Below are 19,026 nucleotides of genomic sequence, written 5' to 3'. Positions count from 1 at the left end.
TGTTTTTTGTTGCTGTTCATTCAAAGGAACAGAAAGTGGGGTGGGTGGGGACAGTTTATGTTCAGAAGAGGAGATTTTGCCAGAAGTGTCCGGTGCAGTTGAGAGCTTGTCCTGGCGTTGCGTGCCCCAGCTCTGGGGGGCTCAGGAGACCCACCTGTGCCCCAGGGAGTCTCTCAAGGTCGGGAGGGTCCACACTCCAGGTCGGCCCTTGTCCTGGGGTCCTGGGCCAAGATCACCTGGTCCAGAGCCCCCCAAGCTGGCTGATGAAGTCACCCGGGAAACCTGCTAAAATGCAGGTTCCGGGCCTACCCCGGGGCCCCAGGATGAGACGGGGTGCGGGAAGGGCACTGGGCTGCCCAGAGTGAGCCGGATGAGGGGCACCAGGATGGCGGGAGACCCCTGACAGCTGGTGCTCAGTGAGCGGCTGGGCTGCCTTTACTGGGGGTGTGGGAAAATCCACGGATACTTGCTGACCGGAACTCGGGGTGAATGGCCGCTTGATCTTGCCAGTGAGACAAGATGACGGATGAAGACTTTGGCTGCAGAGGTTGAGGGGCGCGGGACACGGTGCCAACTGGGCCACCCTTGCTCAGGCCCTGGATCGGTACTGTGGCTGCCGTAACAAATGACCACAATCCAGGGACTCAAAAAGCCGAAATCAGGGCTTCCCTGGTGGCTCAGTGGTTGAGGGTCCGCCTGCCGATGCAGGGGACGCAGGTTCGTGCCCCGGTCCGGGAAGATCCCACATGCCGCGGAGCGGCTGGGCCCGTGAGCCATGGCCGCTGAGCCTGCGCGTCCGGAGCCTGTGCTCCGCAGCGGGAGAGGCCACAACAGTGAGAAGCGTGCGTACCGCAAAACAAACAAACAAACAAACAAAAAAACGAAATCAGGGTTGATTCCTTCTGGAGGCTCAGAGGGAGGATCCTTCCCATGCCTCTTCCCGGCTCCTGGGGGCTGCTGGTGCTCCGTGACCCGGGGCCACATCACCATAGTCTCTGCCTCTGCCACCACATGGCCTTCTCCCCTATGTGTCTCTGGGTCCAAATCACCCGCTCCTTTCTCTTCTAAAGAGACCAGGTACTGGATTTAGGGCCCCACCCTAACTCGGGGTGCCCTTATCTTGATCACATCTGCGAAGACCTGATTTCCAAATAAGGTCATGTTCACAGGTTCCAGGCAGTAGGGTTCCAACATATCTTTGGGGGAGCACAGTTCATCCTGCAGCAGGACCTGCCTACAGAGGGGCGTCTCCAGGGCTCAGTCCTGAAGGAGGATGTGGATGGACAAGTGAGGGCCCCAGGAGAGGGGCCTGCATAGCGAGAGGGCTTGAGACGGGTCAGAGAAGGGGACTGGAAGGCGACTGGTGGTTGCCTGCACAGGAGACGCAGAAAAGAGGAGAGCTACAGTCACTGTCTCCAAATAGTTGGAGAGTTGTCACGTAGAAGAAAGAGAGGGCTTATTTTGAGTTCCTCCAAAATACAAAACCATAACCAGATACTTGGAAGGTAACGGAAAGTGGAGTTTGACTCATCACCTAAAGAGGAGTTTTTCTTGCAAGTTTCACTTTCTGACAGAAGAGCGAGCTCTTCTGCAAAGTAGTGAGTTCCCCATGCCTCGAAGTATTCAAACAGGGACTGTATGCAGATTGTTCAGGATTGCAGTACAAGGGACCTCAGGTTCTTGCCAATGCCAGGCGTCTGTTATTTTATGAGCACTTGAGTTGCAAAGTGTAATATTACTGAGACTATGTCTGTGACAAGGGCCCTCCACCATCAGGCTCCACGCACTCTGCTTTGTCTTTAGGGCAGGGGACCAGGCTGGGCTCGAGCCTACCACCCTTTCTCGCCTGCTCTTTCTCTTTGGCTTCCTGTGCCGACCAAAAGCTCGCTTCACCTGGTTCCTATGGAAACGGAGCCTCAGCCCTGTGGCCCACTCGCCTGGCCCCGACATCATGATTCAGAGCTATGTCGGACGGGTTCTGGGTAAGCACGTGAAGAGAGTCATGCGTATATATGAACAGACACGCACCCCTGCGCTTGGAGGCTTGAGGCGACTCTAATCATAGAGGCAAATCCCTCTAGGTAGAGACCCTCGTGTTCAAGGGTCCCTAGAACAGAGCTCAGCATGGCTTCTGGTTCAAGTGGGAGAATTCAAGAACGCCAGCTCTGCATGTGTAGGATATGCCAAGCTCTGTTCTAAGCACATAATAACACATGTCTTTTGTTATTTTCTTTTGGCCGCACCTCGCAGCATGCGGGATCTTAGTTCCCCGACCAGGGATCGAACCCGCGGCCCCTACGGTGGAAGCGCGAGTCCTAACCACTGGACTGCCAGGGAAATCCCACATGTGTCTTATTTTTACTTATTCAGCAAACCTAGAGCAGTGGTTTTGTGCCAGGCCCTGTCCTAAGCATATTATAAATATGAATACGTTTTCATTTCATGACAGCTCTTGGAAGTAGGTAGTGTTAGCCCCATCTTACAGATGAGGAAACAGAGGCATAGAGGGGTACAGGGCCTTACCCAGATTCTGTAGCTCCCTTACCCACACCCACCCCCCATTCATAGACACTCATACACACTCACACGCTCACTCAGTGGTTGCTGTTTCTCCTCTGATGTGAAGCAGGGCTCCTGCCAGCTAGGGCCCTGGTCAGTGTGTGGGTCTCTCTTTGGCCCTGTCGTGCTTCGGGCACTGAGGGATATTCCGGCAGCCTGGTCCCTCTGGTCTGGCCCAGCTCCCAGGAACTGGATTTCTCCAAATGCCTCTGCCCAGCCCGGAGCCTCCCTTCCAGCTGGAGGAAGGGCTGAACGACCCCCTCCTCCCTGGAGGTCACTGGTCAGGTTCAAACCCACTCCCGCAAGCCCCTCCTGCACCATGGAGCCGGCTGCCCGGCCAGTGGGCTTTGCTTGTGGATCCAGGCAGCTGTCAGGGAAGGAAATGGCACTTGAGGCGATAATTTCTCCTCTGGGGGAGGCTTTGGGAGAAGCAGCTGAGGGGCCTGGCCTGCCTCCTGCTGCGATTTCCCTGTGCCTTAGGACGGCCATGGGTAGATCACCCCTGGAGTATCTCCCACGGGGAGCAGAGCACAGCACAAGTCTTGTCCACAAGGAATGGATCTAGTCCTGTGACCCAGGCCAGTGCTGGGTGTGTGCAGACATCACATTTCTGACACCAGCTGCGGCAGGCACGGGGACTGTTTTACGAGGGAACAGAGGCTCAGAGACGTTGAGTAACTTGCCCGGACTCCACCAGCTAACAGTTTAGCCAGGAGTCCTCTTTAGGTCTGTGTGACACCAAAAGCCCAGTTCTTCCTGTTACAATTAGGCCCAGGAAAGGATCGAGATGTTTCTCATGAGCTGGGTTCCCCGGATGCTCTGGGCTGCTGGGCTCTTCGTAGTTGCTCAATAAAAGTGCCAAATGAATGGGTTTGTGCTCCCCCGTTGACCTGCGTGACTGACAGCTGATGGCTTTGGCCCAAGTGCCTGTCTCCATCCTCCGATCCGGCATTTCCCTTCGGGGTGTTTGACCTTGAAAACAGTGACCCTCTCCTTTCCACCTTGGACAGCGTCTCCGAGTGGCGTCAGGAGAGCAGCTGGGGATTACCAGCGCCCTGATGCTGGTGGGCTCTGGGCCAGACTCCGCGCCACGGACGTGGGGGTGATTGTCAGCCGCATGTGTACGAAGAGCTTGTGCAAACGCTCCCCATCCCCCGACCTCCCCCAGCCCCGTCGGCGGGGGTGGGGGGGGGTTGGCTGCCAGGATTCTGTTCTGGAACACTAGCCAGTGGGGGGTCTTGCCTTGTGTCCTGGCTGCTGTGCCTGTTCCTTTGTGTCACACAGTGTGTGCAAAGAGCCTGAAGGCGGCTCGTGGCTCACGTGCCCACCCCATGTTCCTTCTACCTGGTAGGTGGAGACCCGCGTCCCACGCACAATGGCTGCTGCGTCTGAAAGGCCTTCGCAATGAGCGATGTGTCCCTGGAGCCTTCAGAAGCACTCCAGGCTGCTTCCTCCCATGTCGAGGTGCTGAGTTTTCATCCTCAGAAGAAAACCAGCATCTGAATCTTCCAACGATGCAGGGTGGGGTCCTCGCTGCAGGGTGGAGGTCATTTCCAGACCTAGAAGTACTGCCGTGAACAAGGACCCCCATCCTGGGGGACTGGAGTGCCGGCTGCCCGCCGTGGATCGTTTGGGAGAAGCCGTGCTGCCTCTCGGCCCGGTTATCCCTCTGCTGCACAGACACTCTGAGCACCCACCACACCCCCTCACCCCTCCAGCTTCTCCGGAGCATTGCGGGGACCTTGCACCTGGCCTGGCCTCCAGTCTGCTCTCCCTGGCCTTTAGGACCTCCTGCAGGGGCTCAAAGCCATGGCCCCTGCTGCCCTGGAGCCTTTTTAGGTCCACACGGATGGATGTGGGAGTCGGACAGGTGGAGCCCATGTCCCAGAGGCTCTACTGGTACCTGGCAGCCTCAGCAGGCCCCCATCCTCCCCGTACCTCCGCTCCTGTGCAGAAACGGGGTACTGGGGAGCCTACCTCCTGGGGGTTCGTGAGGATTCAAGGAGATAATGAATGTAGGAGAGGGCCGGCTTTCAGAAAAGGTCCTCCTCCTGTTTTTCCTCTTGTTCTTATTCCCCCTCCATCTTTTTCTCCCGCTCCAGTCTCACTTTCAGAATTTCTCACCGATTACCTAGTCTTTATACTCATCCAGGACAACTTCTTACACAGCAAGGGCACTGCAGGAGGAGTAGGGACTCTGGGTTCTAATCCTGCCTCTGTCAGTAACAGCTGTGTGACCCTCAGCAAACCACTCTGCCTCTCTAGGTCCAGTTTTCACACCCGTAGAAAAGAAAGGGGGTTAAACCGTATGTTATAGATAATAAGAGCTACACTAACCAAGCTCTTGTTTTATGTCAGACACTTTCCACTTATGATCACGAATCCTTTCAATCTAGGTATTGTTGTTCTTAACATAGTCACTGGGAGCTCGGAGAGGTGAAGTAACTTGCCCTCTATCTCATGGCCTGGGGAATGGCCGCCCTGAGTCTGCACCCACCGTCTGGCCGGAGCCCAGGCTCAGCACCTCCTGATGTTCTGGGCACGTGCTTTGTTCCTGACGTGGCTGGTTCCTTTCTTCCTTTGCTGCTGTGTTCTGTCCAGCACGCGTCTGACTGTGTAGGTGGCTTTCAAGATCTATCCCAACATCTAACTCCCTGGAGCAGTCCCAGCCTACTCTGGGCACATGTTTATTGGGTGTCCTCTCTGCTTTATGTTAGCTAGTGTACGTCCTCAGATCTTCATGTTCCAGTTTCAAGTACCAGAACAAGCCAACAAAACAAACCTTGGGTGAACTAGACTGTTCGTCTTGCTTTAACTACGCTTATCGTATCAGACTCTGCTAGGGGCTCAGTGCATAATGCTAAGAGCCTTGCCCTGCCCTCTCCTGCCCAGATTGTTGGGATGATGGGCACATACCTTTTCAGTCAGGGTGCCGTCTGGCTGCATAACAAAGACTGACACAACAGAGGCTTAAGCAGGAGAGAAGTTCATTTCTCTTCCACTTCCTAATCCAACTGTAAGCAGTCATGGTGGCCCAGAGCAGCAGGGACACAGTTTGTTCCTCCTTTGCTGCTCTGCCATCCCCAACAAACAGCCTGCACCTCATGAAATAAGATGGTTGCTTCAGCTCCTGCAATCACATCTGCACTCCAGCCAGGGGGAGAGGAAGGGGCAGGAGTACCTTAAAAGTTAAAACATTTCAGCTCCCCTCCCGATGGCCAGAACCTCGTTACATGACCACTCCTAGCAGCAGGGGTGGCTGGGAAATGTATTCTTTAGCTGGGAAGCCATGTGCCAACTGAAACTTTTGTTACAGTAGAAGAAAGGGAGGTCAGATGCTGGGGGAGCAATTAGGGTCTGTGCCACACACACCAGTAACTCCCTTTGTATGTACAGAGTGGTAGTAAATTCTGCAGTAGGGATTACTCAGGAAAAAGGTGAGACTGGGAAAGAGTTCGCCAAGGAGGTGACCTTTGCACTGAACTTTAGAGGCAAGAGAAATGTCTTAGGAATGGCAAGTGGCAAATACATGCATCAATCTCCCATGCTGAGGCTGGGGCAGACATCATCAGTCAATTATCATCGCATTCTTTCTCCCCGAGCACTGAGGCAGCCTCAGAAACCTCCCTCACATCATGATGGTGGGCCATTGATTGGGTTGGCCTGCTGGTTGAACCCTATTTGCTGTTGCTGTTCTGCCTAGCAAAGGGCTTCCTAGACTTCTCACCCTCCCAAGAAGAAAGAATAAGCTGTAGTGATGATCTGAGAGTTTCAGCTAGTGGTGTGCACATCTCTTGCCAACTCTGTGCTCAGGGAGGTCATGTTGGTAGCCTGAACTCAGCCATGGTGGGAGTATTGACATCACGGCAATTGGCAAATGTTATAAATCACTCTTTCCCTCGTCCACCGGAGCAGGTTGTTAAACATTTATGAGCACGCCACTGTTTCAGCCTGGTCTTTCAACCTTTCTTAACAAAAATCTTGCTGAAAGTTGAGTACTGATTTCTGTTTTTATGAGGGTTCCTACTGAGCCCTCCTTGGAAGATCTTGCTTTGTCTTGGGGTCACCATTCTGAACGTCAGTTCCTGCTGAGAACTAAAGGTGTGGTGACAAACGGGGGAGACTTGGGAGACCTGTAGGATTAACAACGGTCGTTGCTGTGTCGTGTTCTGGACGACTGACGCTTCGGCGGCAGATGGGATGAGAGGGCGGCGCTAGGAAAGTGACATGGTTCTGCAGAAAGAGGACATATGTTCTGAGATTTTAGGTCACCAATTGGACAATGCTGGACTTTCTCCTGGATAAATGTTCTAGATTATTCACAATCAAGTGGTCAAACCTCTCAGCTGCTGGGTTGCACACCCTGCTGACCCAGAAGACCACATGCACCATATGTAAGCTGCGTCAGTTTCCTTTTCTCCAGTGGTAGGGGGATGGGCCCACGGCCTGCCCAGATGTGCAATTTGGTGATTCACTGGCCTAGAATGTCTTCGTTCACCTCCTTGGAAGTGATGCCCCGGGTACCAGAGTCTCCACTTGGACCTGTGAGCAGGTCTATTCTCCATTTGTGTGGCGGCTTCAGCTAACCAGGCAGATTCCCTGCCCTGCCCTTTGGGCCGTGCAGCTCCAGATGTGTGCTCACTTGGGCAGAGCCAGGTCCGTGGCCACGTGGATGGAAGGAGCCACGGAGACCCAGACTCCATGGTCCCTGTTGACCAGACGAGGCCCCATCTGGAATGTCCCCACCCTGTTCCCGAAGGGGAGAAGTTTCTCTCTGCTGAAGAACAGCTGTGCTGAGAAGGTGGCCCATCTGGCTGGCAGGACCGCTGGGGCGTGGGAGGGGCGATGCTCGTGGCTTCCTTCCTCCTTGGGCTGGGGGCTCCCCGTCTCGCTTCCTGCCCTGCAGTGTCACTCCCTGGTGCTGATTCTCTGCTCCGGGAAGCCCACCTCCTGATCCCCGCTGCCTGGCTTCCCCCTCCAGCGAATGGTCTGGGTCAGAGGCTGACCTGGCCACTGGGAAAACCCACGGTAGGGCCTAGAAGGGAGTCCCCCCCACCCAGGGGTTCCAGGGAAGCTCCCTAGAAATGCCAGGGAGGCACCTGCAGAAGGACTGAGAATAAGCCAGGTCGAGGAGGGCGGGAGGGGCCTGCCAGGCTGAGGGAACAGAGTCGGACAGTCGCAGAGCTATGACGCCCGGTGTGTCCAGGAACCGGGAGCAACTGGGCATGAACAGAGGCAGGGGTGGCCGCCGGAGGTGGAGGCCTGGTTGTCAGCCCTGCCGGGCTCCCACTGTATCTGGAGGGTCGCTGGTCACATTTGCATTTTAGAAAGGCTTCAGCATGGGGGGAACCAAGACCCCGGGCAGGGAGGCCAGCTTGGAGTCTCCCTCCCCAGAGCCTAGGGCTGAGTGGGTGAGAGAACCTGTGTGTTTAGGTTAAGAAAAGCCAGGACACAAACCCCCAGACCTGCTTCTCAGAGGTGGGAAGGGTGGTAACTGGCGCTCAGCAGCCTCGGCATTCTTGCTCCTGATCACTGTGGCCGGTTCCCACGTGAGTTAACCTCTCAGCTCCCTGCCTGCAGCAGTCTGCCGGAAGACGGTCTGTCCGCAGATGGGAAGGGGCATGGCTGCCAGGGTCCCCAGGCACCAGGGAGGCACAGAGGGACCTACCCCTGGCTTCAGGGGCCCGGGGTATAGACAGTCCCCGGGAAGCTGTGTGAACCCCGGACCACTGGCCTCCGGCTGGACAGCCTTTGTCCTCTGTGTCTCCCCTCACACGGCCCAGCCAGAACTGACAAACCCCGGGCCGAGTCATCTAGGCGAGTGACTCATGCTGGAGGGGGAGAGGGGAAGAGCAGAGGCGGGTGAGTTAATAGGAAACCCATTACATCCCGGAGGTCACTTCACATGAGGGACAAACGGTCCATTGAGGTTGGTTGGCTGCTGGCTGGCTCTAGCAGCACTTGGGGTAGGAGAGTTCATTATCCAGAAAAGCAATACCAGATTGTCGGGAGGGGCCCCGCCAGCACGCCCCGCTCTTCCTCCCTCCCTCCCACGCGGAGCTGTCTGTTCCCAAGACTGTAGTCCATGCCCCTACATCTCCTTTTCACTTTTGTATTCTGGAGAAAAGTAAAGTAGATATCTCTTCCATGGGCAAAAGCTGTGGTCAGGCAGACTTTAATTCATTCCTTCCCTCCCCCAACCCCATCTCTTTTAAATAGCCCAAACTGGCTAAAGATAGAGTGAGCAGCATTGATAGGTACTGAGCTCCCCGTCACTGGAGGTTTGCAAGGGTAGGTCGATGAGCATTTAGGGGGCAGGCATTGGACGGGATTCCAGCAGGGTCTGTGGTTGCAAGATAAGCCTTGAAGACACTTCTGAAGTGTGCAGAAGAGGCGGGGAGGGAACCTGTTTCCCTGCCCTTTCCATGCTGACCGGCCACCGCTCCTGGCAATGGGCTGGGGCATTGTCAGAGCATGTGGCCGCAGTCCAAGGGGCCAGGCCGGCTGGCAGCTCCCTGGGGACAACGTAGCCTTGGTCACTGCGGTGCTTTAAGCGTGGCCACAGAGGCACTGTTGTCCCCTCTTCTCTGCTTAGATCCCGCTCAGATCCCGTTGTTCCCGCTGATGTGGAACTAGGGCAGGCTGGTGACTCAGCCTCGTCCCCACACTGCAGCAGTGGCAAGCGGCCTTCAGCTTTCGAGCCCTCGGAGCAGGGTGCCTGCTTGAGAAAAGTGGCGAAGAGACCAGGACAGTGATGGCCCCTGGGGACCTGGGAATGTCCTGTCCCCCGGGAAGGTGCCCTGGCCAAGTCTCCTGGCAGCCTTGGGGGTGACGAGTCCACAGCCTGGCACAGTCACTCGCTGCTTTGAGGCTGGGTCGGTACCAGGCCGGCCACTCCCCTGGGGCCCCTCGTGTGACTTTGCAGAGCCATCGGGAGGGCCCGGGGGAATTTCCCATCAGCTGGGGGGTGTGGGAGGCTGAGCGTCCGCCACCCCATCTCTGTACCTCCAGCCTCTACTGGTTGCTAGGAAGTTGGGGACTTCAATCCATTCCAAAGCCCTGTCTAGGGGGCTTGGAGTGGGAACGGAGGGTTGTGGGACTGTGGAAAGAGGGAATAATCAGGAATAAAACATGAGTCATCAAAAGAAGAGACTTCCTCCTCCCCCATCGTATCTGGGTGATCACTCACCAAACCAGAGTCCCAGACAGCAGCCGAATTTGCCAATCATTAATCATTAGAGAAATGCAAATCAAAACTACAATGAGATATCATCTCACACCAGTCAGAATGGCCATCATCAAAAAATCTAGAAACAATAAATGCTGGAGAGGGTGTGGAGAAAAGGGAACACTCTTGCACTGCTGGTGGGAATGTGAATTGGTTCAGCCACTATGGAGAACAGTATGGAGGTTCCTTAAAAAACTACAAATAGAACTACCATATGACCCAGCAATCCCACTACTGGGCATATACCCTGAGAAAACCAAAATTCAAAAAGAGTCATGTACCAAAATGTTCATTGCAGCTCTATTTACAATAGCCCGGAGATGGAAACAACCTAAGTGCCCGTCATCGGATGAATGGATAAAGAAGATGTGGCACATATATACAATGGAATATTACTCAGCCATAAAAAGAAACGAAATTGAGCTATTTGTAATGAGGTGGATAGACCTAGAGTCTGTCATACAGAGTGAAGTAAGTCAGAAAGAAAAAGACAAATACCGTATGCTAACACATATATATGGAATTTAAGAAAAAAATGTCATGAAGAACCTAGGGGTAAAGCAGGAATAAAGACGCAGACCTCTTAGAGAACGGACTTGAGGTTATGGGGAGGGGGAAGGGTGAGCTGTGACAGGGCGAGAGAGAGTCATGGGCATATACACAGTAACAAACGCAGTAAGGTAGATAGCTAGTGGGAAGCAGCCGCATGGCACAGGGATATTGGCTCGGTGCTTTGTGACAGCCTGGAGGGGTGGGATGGGGAGGGTGGGAGGGAGGGAGACGCAACAGGGAAGACATATGGGAACATATGTTTATGTATGACTGATTCACTTTGTTATAAAGCAGAAACTAACACACCATTGTAAAGCAATTATACCCCAATAAAGATGTTAAAAAAAAAAAAAAAAAAAAAAGCCCATTGGCCGCACGAATAAACAACTGAGTCTCCAAAGCCACAGCCGGAGTTCAGCTGGTGAGTGGTCATCTTGCAGGGTCCTAATTTCCGCCCTGTCCTTCTGCCTTCCGTGTTAGGGGCCGCTTCCCCCTGCCCTGGCTCCCAGGGTCCCGTAGGGTTTAATATCATCGCAGTAAAGTTTGCAGCGAATCTGAAAGATGGGAGGGGTGGGCAGTGCTGCCCCCCTGGTCATGCTGTCCTAGGACGCAGGGAAACTGCAGCTGATTCAGGCCTGAGCGTCTGTCCACTGGAGTCGAGGGCTCCGGCTCGTGGGGGTGGGGAAGCCTGTTGGCTTGGGGCCCGAAGGCCAGGAGCTTCCTTTGGTGGCTCAAAAGCATGATTTAGAAGAGAAAGATTTTGTTTAAAAAGTCCCCTGCCTCCAAGATAAGGGCCAGGCCGCTGTGGTCAGAGCTTGCTGTAAATGTTCCGAGCAGAGCAGGCTGGAGCGAGAACTGGGAAGTTTGGGGAACAGATTGATCACGTGCTAAGAGCACGGCATTCCCCTTTGAAGTGAAACCTTCTGGCTGCATTTAAGCAGCCAGGCAGATGGCGTAAGGGTGTTTTGTAGCCTACGCACCGGTTAAATGTCAGCCGCACCCAGACGGGCTTCAAGGGAAGATTCGAAATCAGGCTGCCTGAGAGACTCAGTGGTCTGAAGCATGGTCGCTGCTGATTTCACAGGGTGATAAAGGGACACGGGTCCTGGAGGCCTGGTCCAGTACAGGCAACGCCCCTGCCTGTCACCCTGAATGCTGGGGCTGGGGCTGGGCTGGTCTGTGTGAGGCTGGCAGGAGCGCAGGGAGTCCAGGGGAGTCCCAAAGGGCCCTCTGCCCCTTTGGGCCAGTTCCCTGTCAGGAGTCCCCGTGACCCTGCCATCCCGCAAAGGGAACTGAATGAACTCTGTCATTCCACAGGCTCTAACAGGGCCTCAGGGGAGTCTCAGGGAGTCTCCATTGCAGGCCTGGAGGCAAGGAAGCAACTGGCTAAGGGGTCTCCTGGGGGGCCCTGGGGTGGGCGCTCTGATATTTAAACGGAAAAGACAGGCAGGGAGCCATCAAGGGCAAGACCTGGGGGAGGCCGTCCAGGCAGAGAGGACAGCTATGCAGGAGGAGGCCGGTGGCGCCGAGTGAATAGGTGAGGCTGCAGCGGCGGGTAGAGGCCAGGCACCTGGGACCTTGGCGACCTCGGTAAGGAATCTGCACTCGACCCTTAAGCTGTGGGAGGTGACGTAGTCTGATCCCACTTTTAAAGCCTCGCCGTGATTTCTAGGGCGAAGGGAAGTGAGAGCAGAACAAGCAGGTCAGTTGGGAGGATTTGCAGGAATGCAGGGGAGAGGGGGCCACGGCAGGGCACGAGCCAGTTGTTAAGCACAGTCATTATTAAAATTTTAATTATATATTAAGTGTATACAATATAAAAGACGTGATTTCCATTTCATACAATGTATGTTTTATGAAAAACATACGCTCGAAAATAAATTATTTAAAATTAAATTCTGTGGAATTATCGTACAATCCAGCAGTTCCATCTCTGAGTATACCCCCAAAAGAATTAAGTGCAGAGACTCAGAGACATGTTTGTACGCCCATGCTCGTAGCAGCATTATCCACAATAGCCAGAAGGTGGAAGCATCCCAAGTGCCCATCGATGGATGAATGGATAAACAAAATATGGTACGTGCGTACAATGGAATACCATTCAGCCTATAAAAAGGAGTTTCTGACACACGCCAAAACATGTGTACCTAGAATAACAACAGTTGAAGACATTACACTAAATGGAATACGCCAGACACAAGGACAAATATTACGATTCCACCTTACATGAGGTACCTTGTGTAGTCAAATTTGTAGAGACAGCAAGTAGCACGGTGGTTGCCAGGGCCTGAGGCGAGGAGGGGGAAATGGGGAGTTACTGTTTAATGAGAGTAGAGTTTCCGTTTGGGATGATGAAGACAGTTTTGGAAATGGACGGGGGTGATGGTTGCACAACAGCGTGAATGCACTTAGGGCCACTGAACTGTACACTTAAAGGTGTTTGAAATGGTAGATTTTTTTTTTTTTTTTTTTTGCGGTACGCGGGCCTCTCACTGTTGTGGCCTCTCCCGCTGCGGAGCACAGGCTCCGGATGCGCAGGCTCAGCAGCCATGGCTCACGGGTCCAGCCGCTCCACGGCATGTGGGATCCTCCTGGACCGGGGCACGAACTCGCATCCCCTGCATCGGCAGGCGGACTCTCAACCACTGCGCCACCAGGGAAGCCCCACATTTTATATTATATATATTTTACCACAATAAAAATGCATCGCTCTATTAGAAAAAATTATAAAATTAAATCGTAGATGTATATGGTATGAATTAAATTACTTACAAGTAATTATATTAAGAACAAAGATAATACACAGAGCTCACCCCTTCCGAAGTATCTTACTACATTTAACCATCATCTTTGTCTTTTTTTCTTTTTGAGTTAATTTATTATTTATTTATTTATTGGAGTAAAATTGCTTTACAATGTTCTGTTAGGTTCTGCTGTACAATGAAGTGAATCAGCTATATGTATACCTATATCCCCTCCCTCTTGGACCTCCTTCCCCCCACACACACATCCCACCCATCTAGGTCGTCACAGAGCACCGAGCTGAGCTCCCAGTGCTGTATAGCAGGTTCCCACTAGCTATCTGTTTTATACATGGTAGTGTATTTATGTCAAACCTAATCTCCCAATTCGTCCCACCCTCCCCTTCCCCCTCTGTGTCCACATGTCTGTTCTCTACATCTGTGTCTCTATTTCTGCCCTACAAAGAGGTTCATCTGTACCATTTTTCTAGATTCCACATATATGCGTTAATATATATTTATTTTTCTCTTGCTGGCTTACTTCACTCTGTATGACAGACTCTAGGTCCATCCACATCTCTACAAATGGCCCAATTTTGTTCCTTTTTATGGCTGAGTAATATTCCATCGTATATACGTATCACATCTTAACTCCAGATGGATTAAAGACCTAAATTTAAGACCGGACACTATAAAACCCTTACAGGAAAACATAGGAAAAACACTCTTTGTCATAAACCACAGCAAGATCTTTTTTCACCCACCTCCTAGAGTAATGAAAATAAAACCAAAAATAAACAAATGGGACCTAATTAAACTTAAAAGCTTTTGCACAGCAAAGGAAACCATAAACAAGACGAAGACAACCCTCATAATAGGAGAAAATATTTGCAAATGAAGCAACGGACAAAGGATTAATTTCCAAAACACAAACAGCTCATGGAACTCAATATCAAAAAAACAAACAACCCAATTAAAAAACGGGCAGAAGACCTAAATAGACATTTCACCAAAGAAGACATACAGAGGGCCAAGAGGCACTTGAAAAGATGTTCAACATTACTATTAGAGAAATGCAAATCAAAACTACAATGAGGTATCGCCTCACACTGGTCAGAATGGCCATCATCAAAAAATCTACAAACAATAAATGCTGGAGAGGGTGTGAAGACAAGGGAACCCTTTTGCACCATCGGTGGGAATGCTGATACAGCCACCATGGAGAACAGTATGGAGGTTCCTTAAAAAACTAGAAATAGAACTACCATATAACCCAGCAATCCCACCACTGGGCATATACCCTGAGAAAACCATAATTCAAAAGGACACATGTGCCCCAGTGTTCACTGCAGCACTATTTACAATAGCCAGGACAGGGAAACAACCTAAATGTCCAACGATAGATGAACGGGTCATCTTTGTTCTCGAGTTCTTCATCTCTGCTGTATCTCTATGGTAGAAACACTGTATAACGGCAGCTACTGCAATCTCTTCCCAGCCCCAGTTTCTTTTTAATTAATTTTTGTTGGAGTATAGTTGATTTACATTGTGTTCGTCTCAGGTGTACAGCAAAGTGGTTTGGTTATACATATACACACATCCACTCTTTTTTAGATTCTTTTCCCGTACAGGTCATTACAGAGTACTGAGTAGAGTTCCCTGTGCTATACAGTGGGTCCTTAATAGTTACCTATTTTATATATAGTAGTGTGTATATGTCAATCCCAATCTCCCAATTTATCCCTCCCCACCCTTCCCCCAGTAACCATAAGTTTGTTTTCTACATCTGTAATTCTATTTCTGTTTTGTAAATAAGTTCATTTGTACCATTTTTTAGATTCCACATATAAACGATATCCAGCCCCAGTTTCAACGGTGTCTCATTGGTAGCCCCAAACTGGCCAAGATGGGAATACTTAACACCACAGAAATAGGCCAATGCCACACATCAGGAAGAGTTGTTTTGCCTGTTGTTAAACCTTAGGCAGCATACCTCTGGCAGAGGGGGTGGGCTGGAGAGGGGGAACTTGAGGAGGGACGTAGACTGATCCACGGATATTTGAGGCAGACACTTCCTGATGGCTTGGACGTGGCGGGGAGGGAAAGGGAGAACTCGAGGGTGACGCCTTGATATTTGGCTTGAGCGGCTAGGTAGATGCTGGTGCCGTTTACCGAGATGGTGGGCTGAAGGGGCTTGAGGGCTGTGGAAGGCTCAGCAGCTGATGGACCCGAGGCTCTGGGGCTCAGGGAGGCCCTGAGGGGCGCTAGGTGCACGTAGAGCTGAGACCATATGGCCCATACCCCAGAGGAGCCAGATGGTCCACTGCATGGGGTGTCCGGTCCAAAGGCCTGGTTTTGCTGGACAAAGAGCCACCATCCTCCCTCTGCTCCCCATGCCACCCCCCTGGAGCGTGGGGTCAGGGGTACTGATGGGTGAGCCAAATGGCTGTTTCCGCCCATCTACTTCCTCCTCCCGTTCTCCCCATGCTTTGCAAGGGTCACTCCACCTGGGCTGGACCTGTGGGGTTTCCCTTCAGGCCTGCTCCTTCCATCTCCAGAAAGGCTTCATATTTATACCTTTCTCACCCAGCCCTGGCCTCCAGCTTTTCTGATGAAAACTTGCTGAGTGCCCCCGAGCCCCCTCGGGACTGCCACCTGCTGGCCAGCGTTCACTGCCGACTGCTGGATTTGGGGCTTTGAGACATCTTTGGGAGAGGCAGCTTTGGCCTGAAGGGATGATTCCGATGGGAGTTTAAGGTCTGTAGGAGTGTCCTGGGGCTGCCGTAACAAAGAACCACAAACTGGGAGGGGCTTAACAGGACAAAAAATTATTCTCCCTCAGTTGGAGACCAGGAGCCTGAACTCAAGGTGTCAGCAGGGCAAGCTGTCTCCGAAGGCTCTGGGGAAGCGTCCTGCTGCTTCCAGCTTCTGGGGTCCCAAGTGTTACTTGATTTGTGGCTGCGTCACTCCCATCCCTGCCTCTGATTTCACGAGGCCCTTTTCTCTGCGCCTCTGTGTCTTCTCCTTTTTGGTCTCTATAAGGACGCTGGTCATTGGATTCAGGGCTCACTCTAATCCAGGGTGATCTTGTCTCAAGACCCTTAGCTTCATTCGTCTGCAAAGATCCTTATACCAAGTCAGGTCTCATTCTGAGGTTCGGAATGGACATATCTTTTGGGGGAACCACCATGCACCCCACTACATGTCTCATGGTGGACCTGTGAGGTAGGTGGCCCCTCTGATGTCCCCCTGATCACACCTTCCCCTTGGGCCAGGCCTACAAACGGTCTTGCCTTCCCCCGTGGCCTTGGGAGAGCGCACCATCCCAGAATTTGGACGCATTGCAGTTCTTTTGCTCTCGCCAAATTTAAGCTCATCTTCTTCCCTCTTCTGCTGCTGCTGCTGCTTTTATCTGCCCAGCGCCCCTCCCAGGATTGTCTGTCCAGACCCCGGCCCTGACTGCTCATGCCCTGGGACAGGGGGTCAGGGCACCCTCCCCATCCTACAGGGATCAGGCCTTATTAAAGTCCTGGAGCCTCACTTTGGACACAGTCATCAGAAGTGATCAAAGGATGGGGGATGATTAAAGGGCCGGGGACAGATGATTTAAGCTGAGGAAGAGAAGGCCAAGGAGCAACTGGATTGTCTTCGAGTTTGGAGGAGGTAATTATTACTCGAAGGGTGGTGCCCAGCTGTTTCCCATCTCCTCTGAGGACAGAAAAAAAGAGGAAATAAATGATGTACAATTAGAGCGGTTGGTTAGATACAAGGGTGAACTTCCTGGCTGGGAGTGTGGCCAAGTGCCGGGGTCGGTTTCCTCAGGGAACAGGGGGGAATCTCCTTACCTGGAGGTGTCTAGGCCTGGCAACGGCAGCCTCAGTGGTTAAGTGAAGGGGGGCCAGAGGCAGGCAGGGAGATGGACTGGACGGGGTCTGGAGCACAGTCCTGCCAACGTTCTGGCCTCGGAGGTCCGCTCCCTCCTGCCATTGTCCTTTGGGTTCCCATGGGGGAGCATTTTGGTGAGGCATGCACCCTGGCTGGGCTCCCTGAGGAGATAAGCTTAAGTATGTTTAGCTCCACTGTGAATGGAAGTGAATAATGCACAATAAGCCAACCTATTCGAATGTGGTAGAACTCCAGGCCAGCGCCCTGGAAGAACAATCGCATGGGTGTGTCTACGCTCACCAGGTGCTTTTTATAAAAACACTGGAGAGTCACGCTGTGGCCCAGGCTGGATGCTGTCCTGTCTCTGAGACCCAGCATCTTCCCAGGGGGTTATGGCATTAGGCTGTTTCTTAGAGGCAGTGGACCACCAAACCCCCAAATACTGGGTGGGCAGGTGGCCAGAAGATTGGACTGTCGGGTGGGCCCAGGTGCTGGTTTTCAGACAAGAAATGCCCCGGGCTGGTGTGGAAGCCACCCGGGGTGCTATTGATGACAGTGGCGACTCCATTTCTGAAACCCCAGCTCCCAGGCAGAGGGTGTGTGCACATCTGAAATGTCTGTGGTTTTGCAGTTCCTTGTCCACAAACTCACTTGGTTGAAAATAGTTCAAAATATCCAAAGCATGGGGGAGGGAGAGACTGCTTTTCTTAAAAAGGAAGGACTCGATTTCATCAACTTAAGAAATCTCCTCATGCCCAGCGCACTGCACTCTCCGCAAGAGGCCCTGATTAACCGGGATGGCGGTCAGGCCTCAGCATCCCCTGCGCATTTGGGATCTTTCAGAACTGGGGGCGTGGGGGCTGGGAGGGGAGTGGCAGTGACCAGTCTGAGACCCAGGACGAGCTCTCAGGCACTCGCATGCCACCCGGAGGGCACCGTATTGCCGAATTGCCCACCAGCTCAGAGAGCGTCTTTCCCTGCTGTTCTCACACAGGCCCCCGACTTGGGGCAGAGGCCCTGGGTCTAAGAAAATGGGAGGATAGGCAGGAGTGCCTAACTGGCTGGGGGGATTGGAAGAGACCCCCTCCCCCCATTGTTGGTGCCAGACCTGGAGGGCCCTTCCTGGCTGCTCTTCAAGTTCCAGCCCATCCTTTTGTCCCCGGCCCTTGGGACCTGACTGCCTTGTAGGTAATAGGGCTTAATCAATGTTTGTCGAATGTACGGAGAAGGGCAGAAATTAACTGGCCGGGAGGGCAAGGCCAGGCCTGAGGTGTGGGCCAGATGGGGCCGAGCCTCACCGGCAGGCCCCTTGCTCCCCGTCCCCTCCCCCAACGCCTCCCTTCAGATACTTTGAAATATCTGCGCCTTACCAGGGAGAACACGGGGTCTACGCTCTGCCTTCAGGAAGCCCCTTGTTGTGCAGCGTTGGAGTGGCACGTGTCCCTGGCGGTTCTGACAAGGGTCTTCCGTCCCTGCCCCGCGTCCCCGGTGGGCCAGTGCCTTTTCTGACAGCGCCCCCGAGGGTGCAGCAGCGACCTCGGGGGCGGTGGGCTGGGGGTAGGGAGCAGCTGGAGAGGTGCCCCAAGAGGGTGGGATTTGGCGCCCCCCTCCCCGCCCCGGGTCACGTGACTGGCGCTCGCCCCTCGGCTCTTGGCCAACAGGCTGGGCTCCTGCCGGCCGCCAGTCCGAGCGCTTAACCCTTGGAGGCGCTGCGCGCGGGAAGGCGGCGGCGAACTTTGTTTGGCTGCGTAAATAAAACCTCCCGCAGAAGGAACCCTGCGCCCCAGGGAAGGGGAGGAATCTCTTCCCCCCTCGGCGCCGCCCCCGCGCCGCCGCCCGACCTCCACATCCGCCCACATCTGGCCTCAGCGGGGCGTCGGGGGGGGAGGGCGCCGGGGCCGCGTCCGTCGCCGTCCCCTGGGCGCGGGCCAGGCGGGTAGAAGGGGGGCTCTCGGGTCGGGCGCCCGGGACTCGGCCTGTCCCCGCGGCGGCCGCTCGGGTCCCAGCCCCCCAGGCCCAACCTTGACAGGCGGGCGGAGCAGCCAGTGCGAGAAGTGGAGG

At 53.5% G+C, this 19,026-nt stretch overlaps 1 protein-coding gene and 1 long non-coding RNA gene across 2 annotated transcripts in view; one reads left to right on the top strand and one right to left on the bottom strand.

The window, feature by feature from the left end:
- SEPTIN9 (septin 9) overlaps positions 1-19,026 on the top strand; it is a 158,269-nt gene that overhangs the window by 35,119 nt on the left and 104,124 nt on the right. The gene's annotated exons all lie outside the window — the stretch shown is intronic.
- Positions 10,173-18,756, bottom strand: LOC109550509 (uncharacterized). The gene is made up of 3 exons (XR_012328374.1): positions 18,336-18,756; positions 16,926-17,126; positions 10,173-16,788 (listed from the first exon to the last, which is right to left on the bottom strand). It is a non-coding gene; the product is annotated as an uncharacterized lncRNA (long non-coding RNA).

Source organism: Tursiops truncatus, chromosome 20 (genome assembly GCF_011762595.2).
Source record: "Tursiops truncatus isolate mTurTru1 chromosome 20, mTurTru1.mat.Y, whole genome shotgun sequence".
NCBI classification, from domain to species: Eukaryota; Metazoa; Chordata; class Mammalia; order Artiodactyla; family Delphinidae; genus Tursiops; species Tursiops truncatus.
The sequence above is the reverse complement of the archived record's forward strand: the minus strand, read 5'-3'. Positions and strand labels throughout refer to the sequence as shown.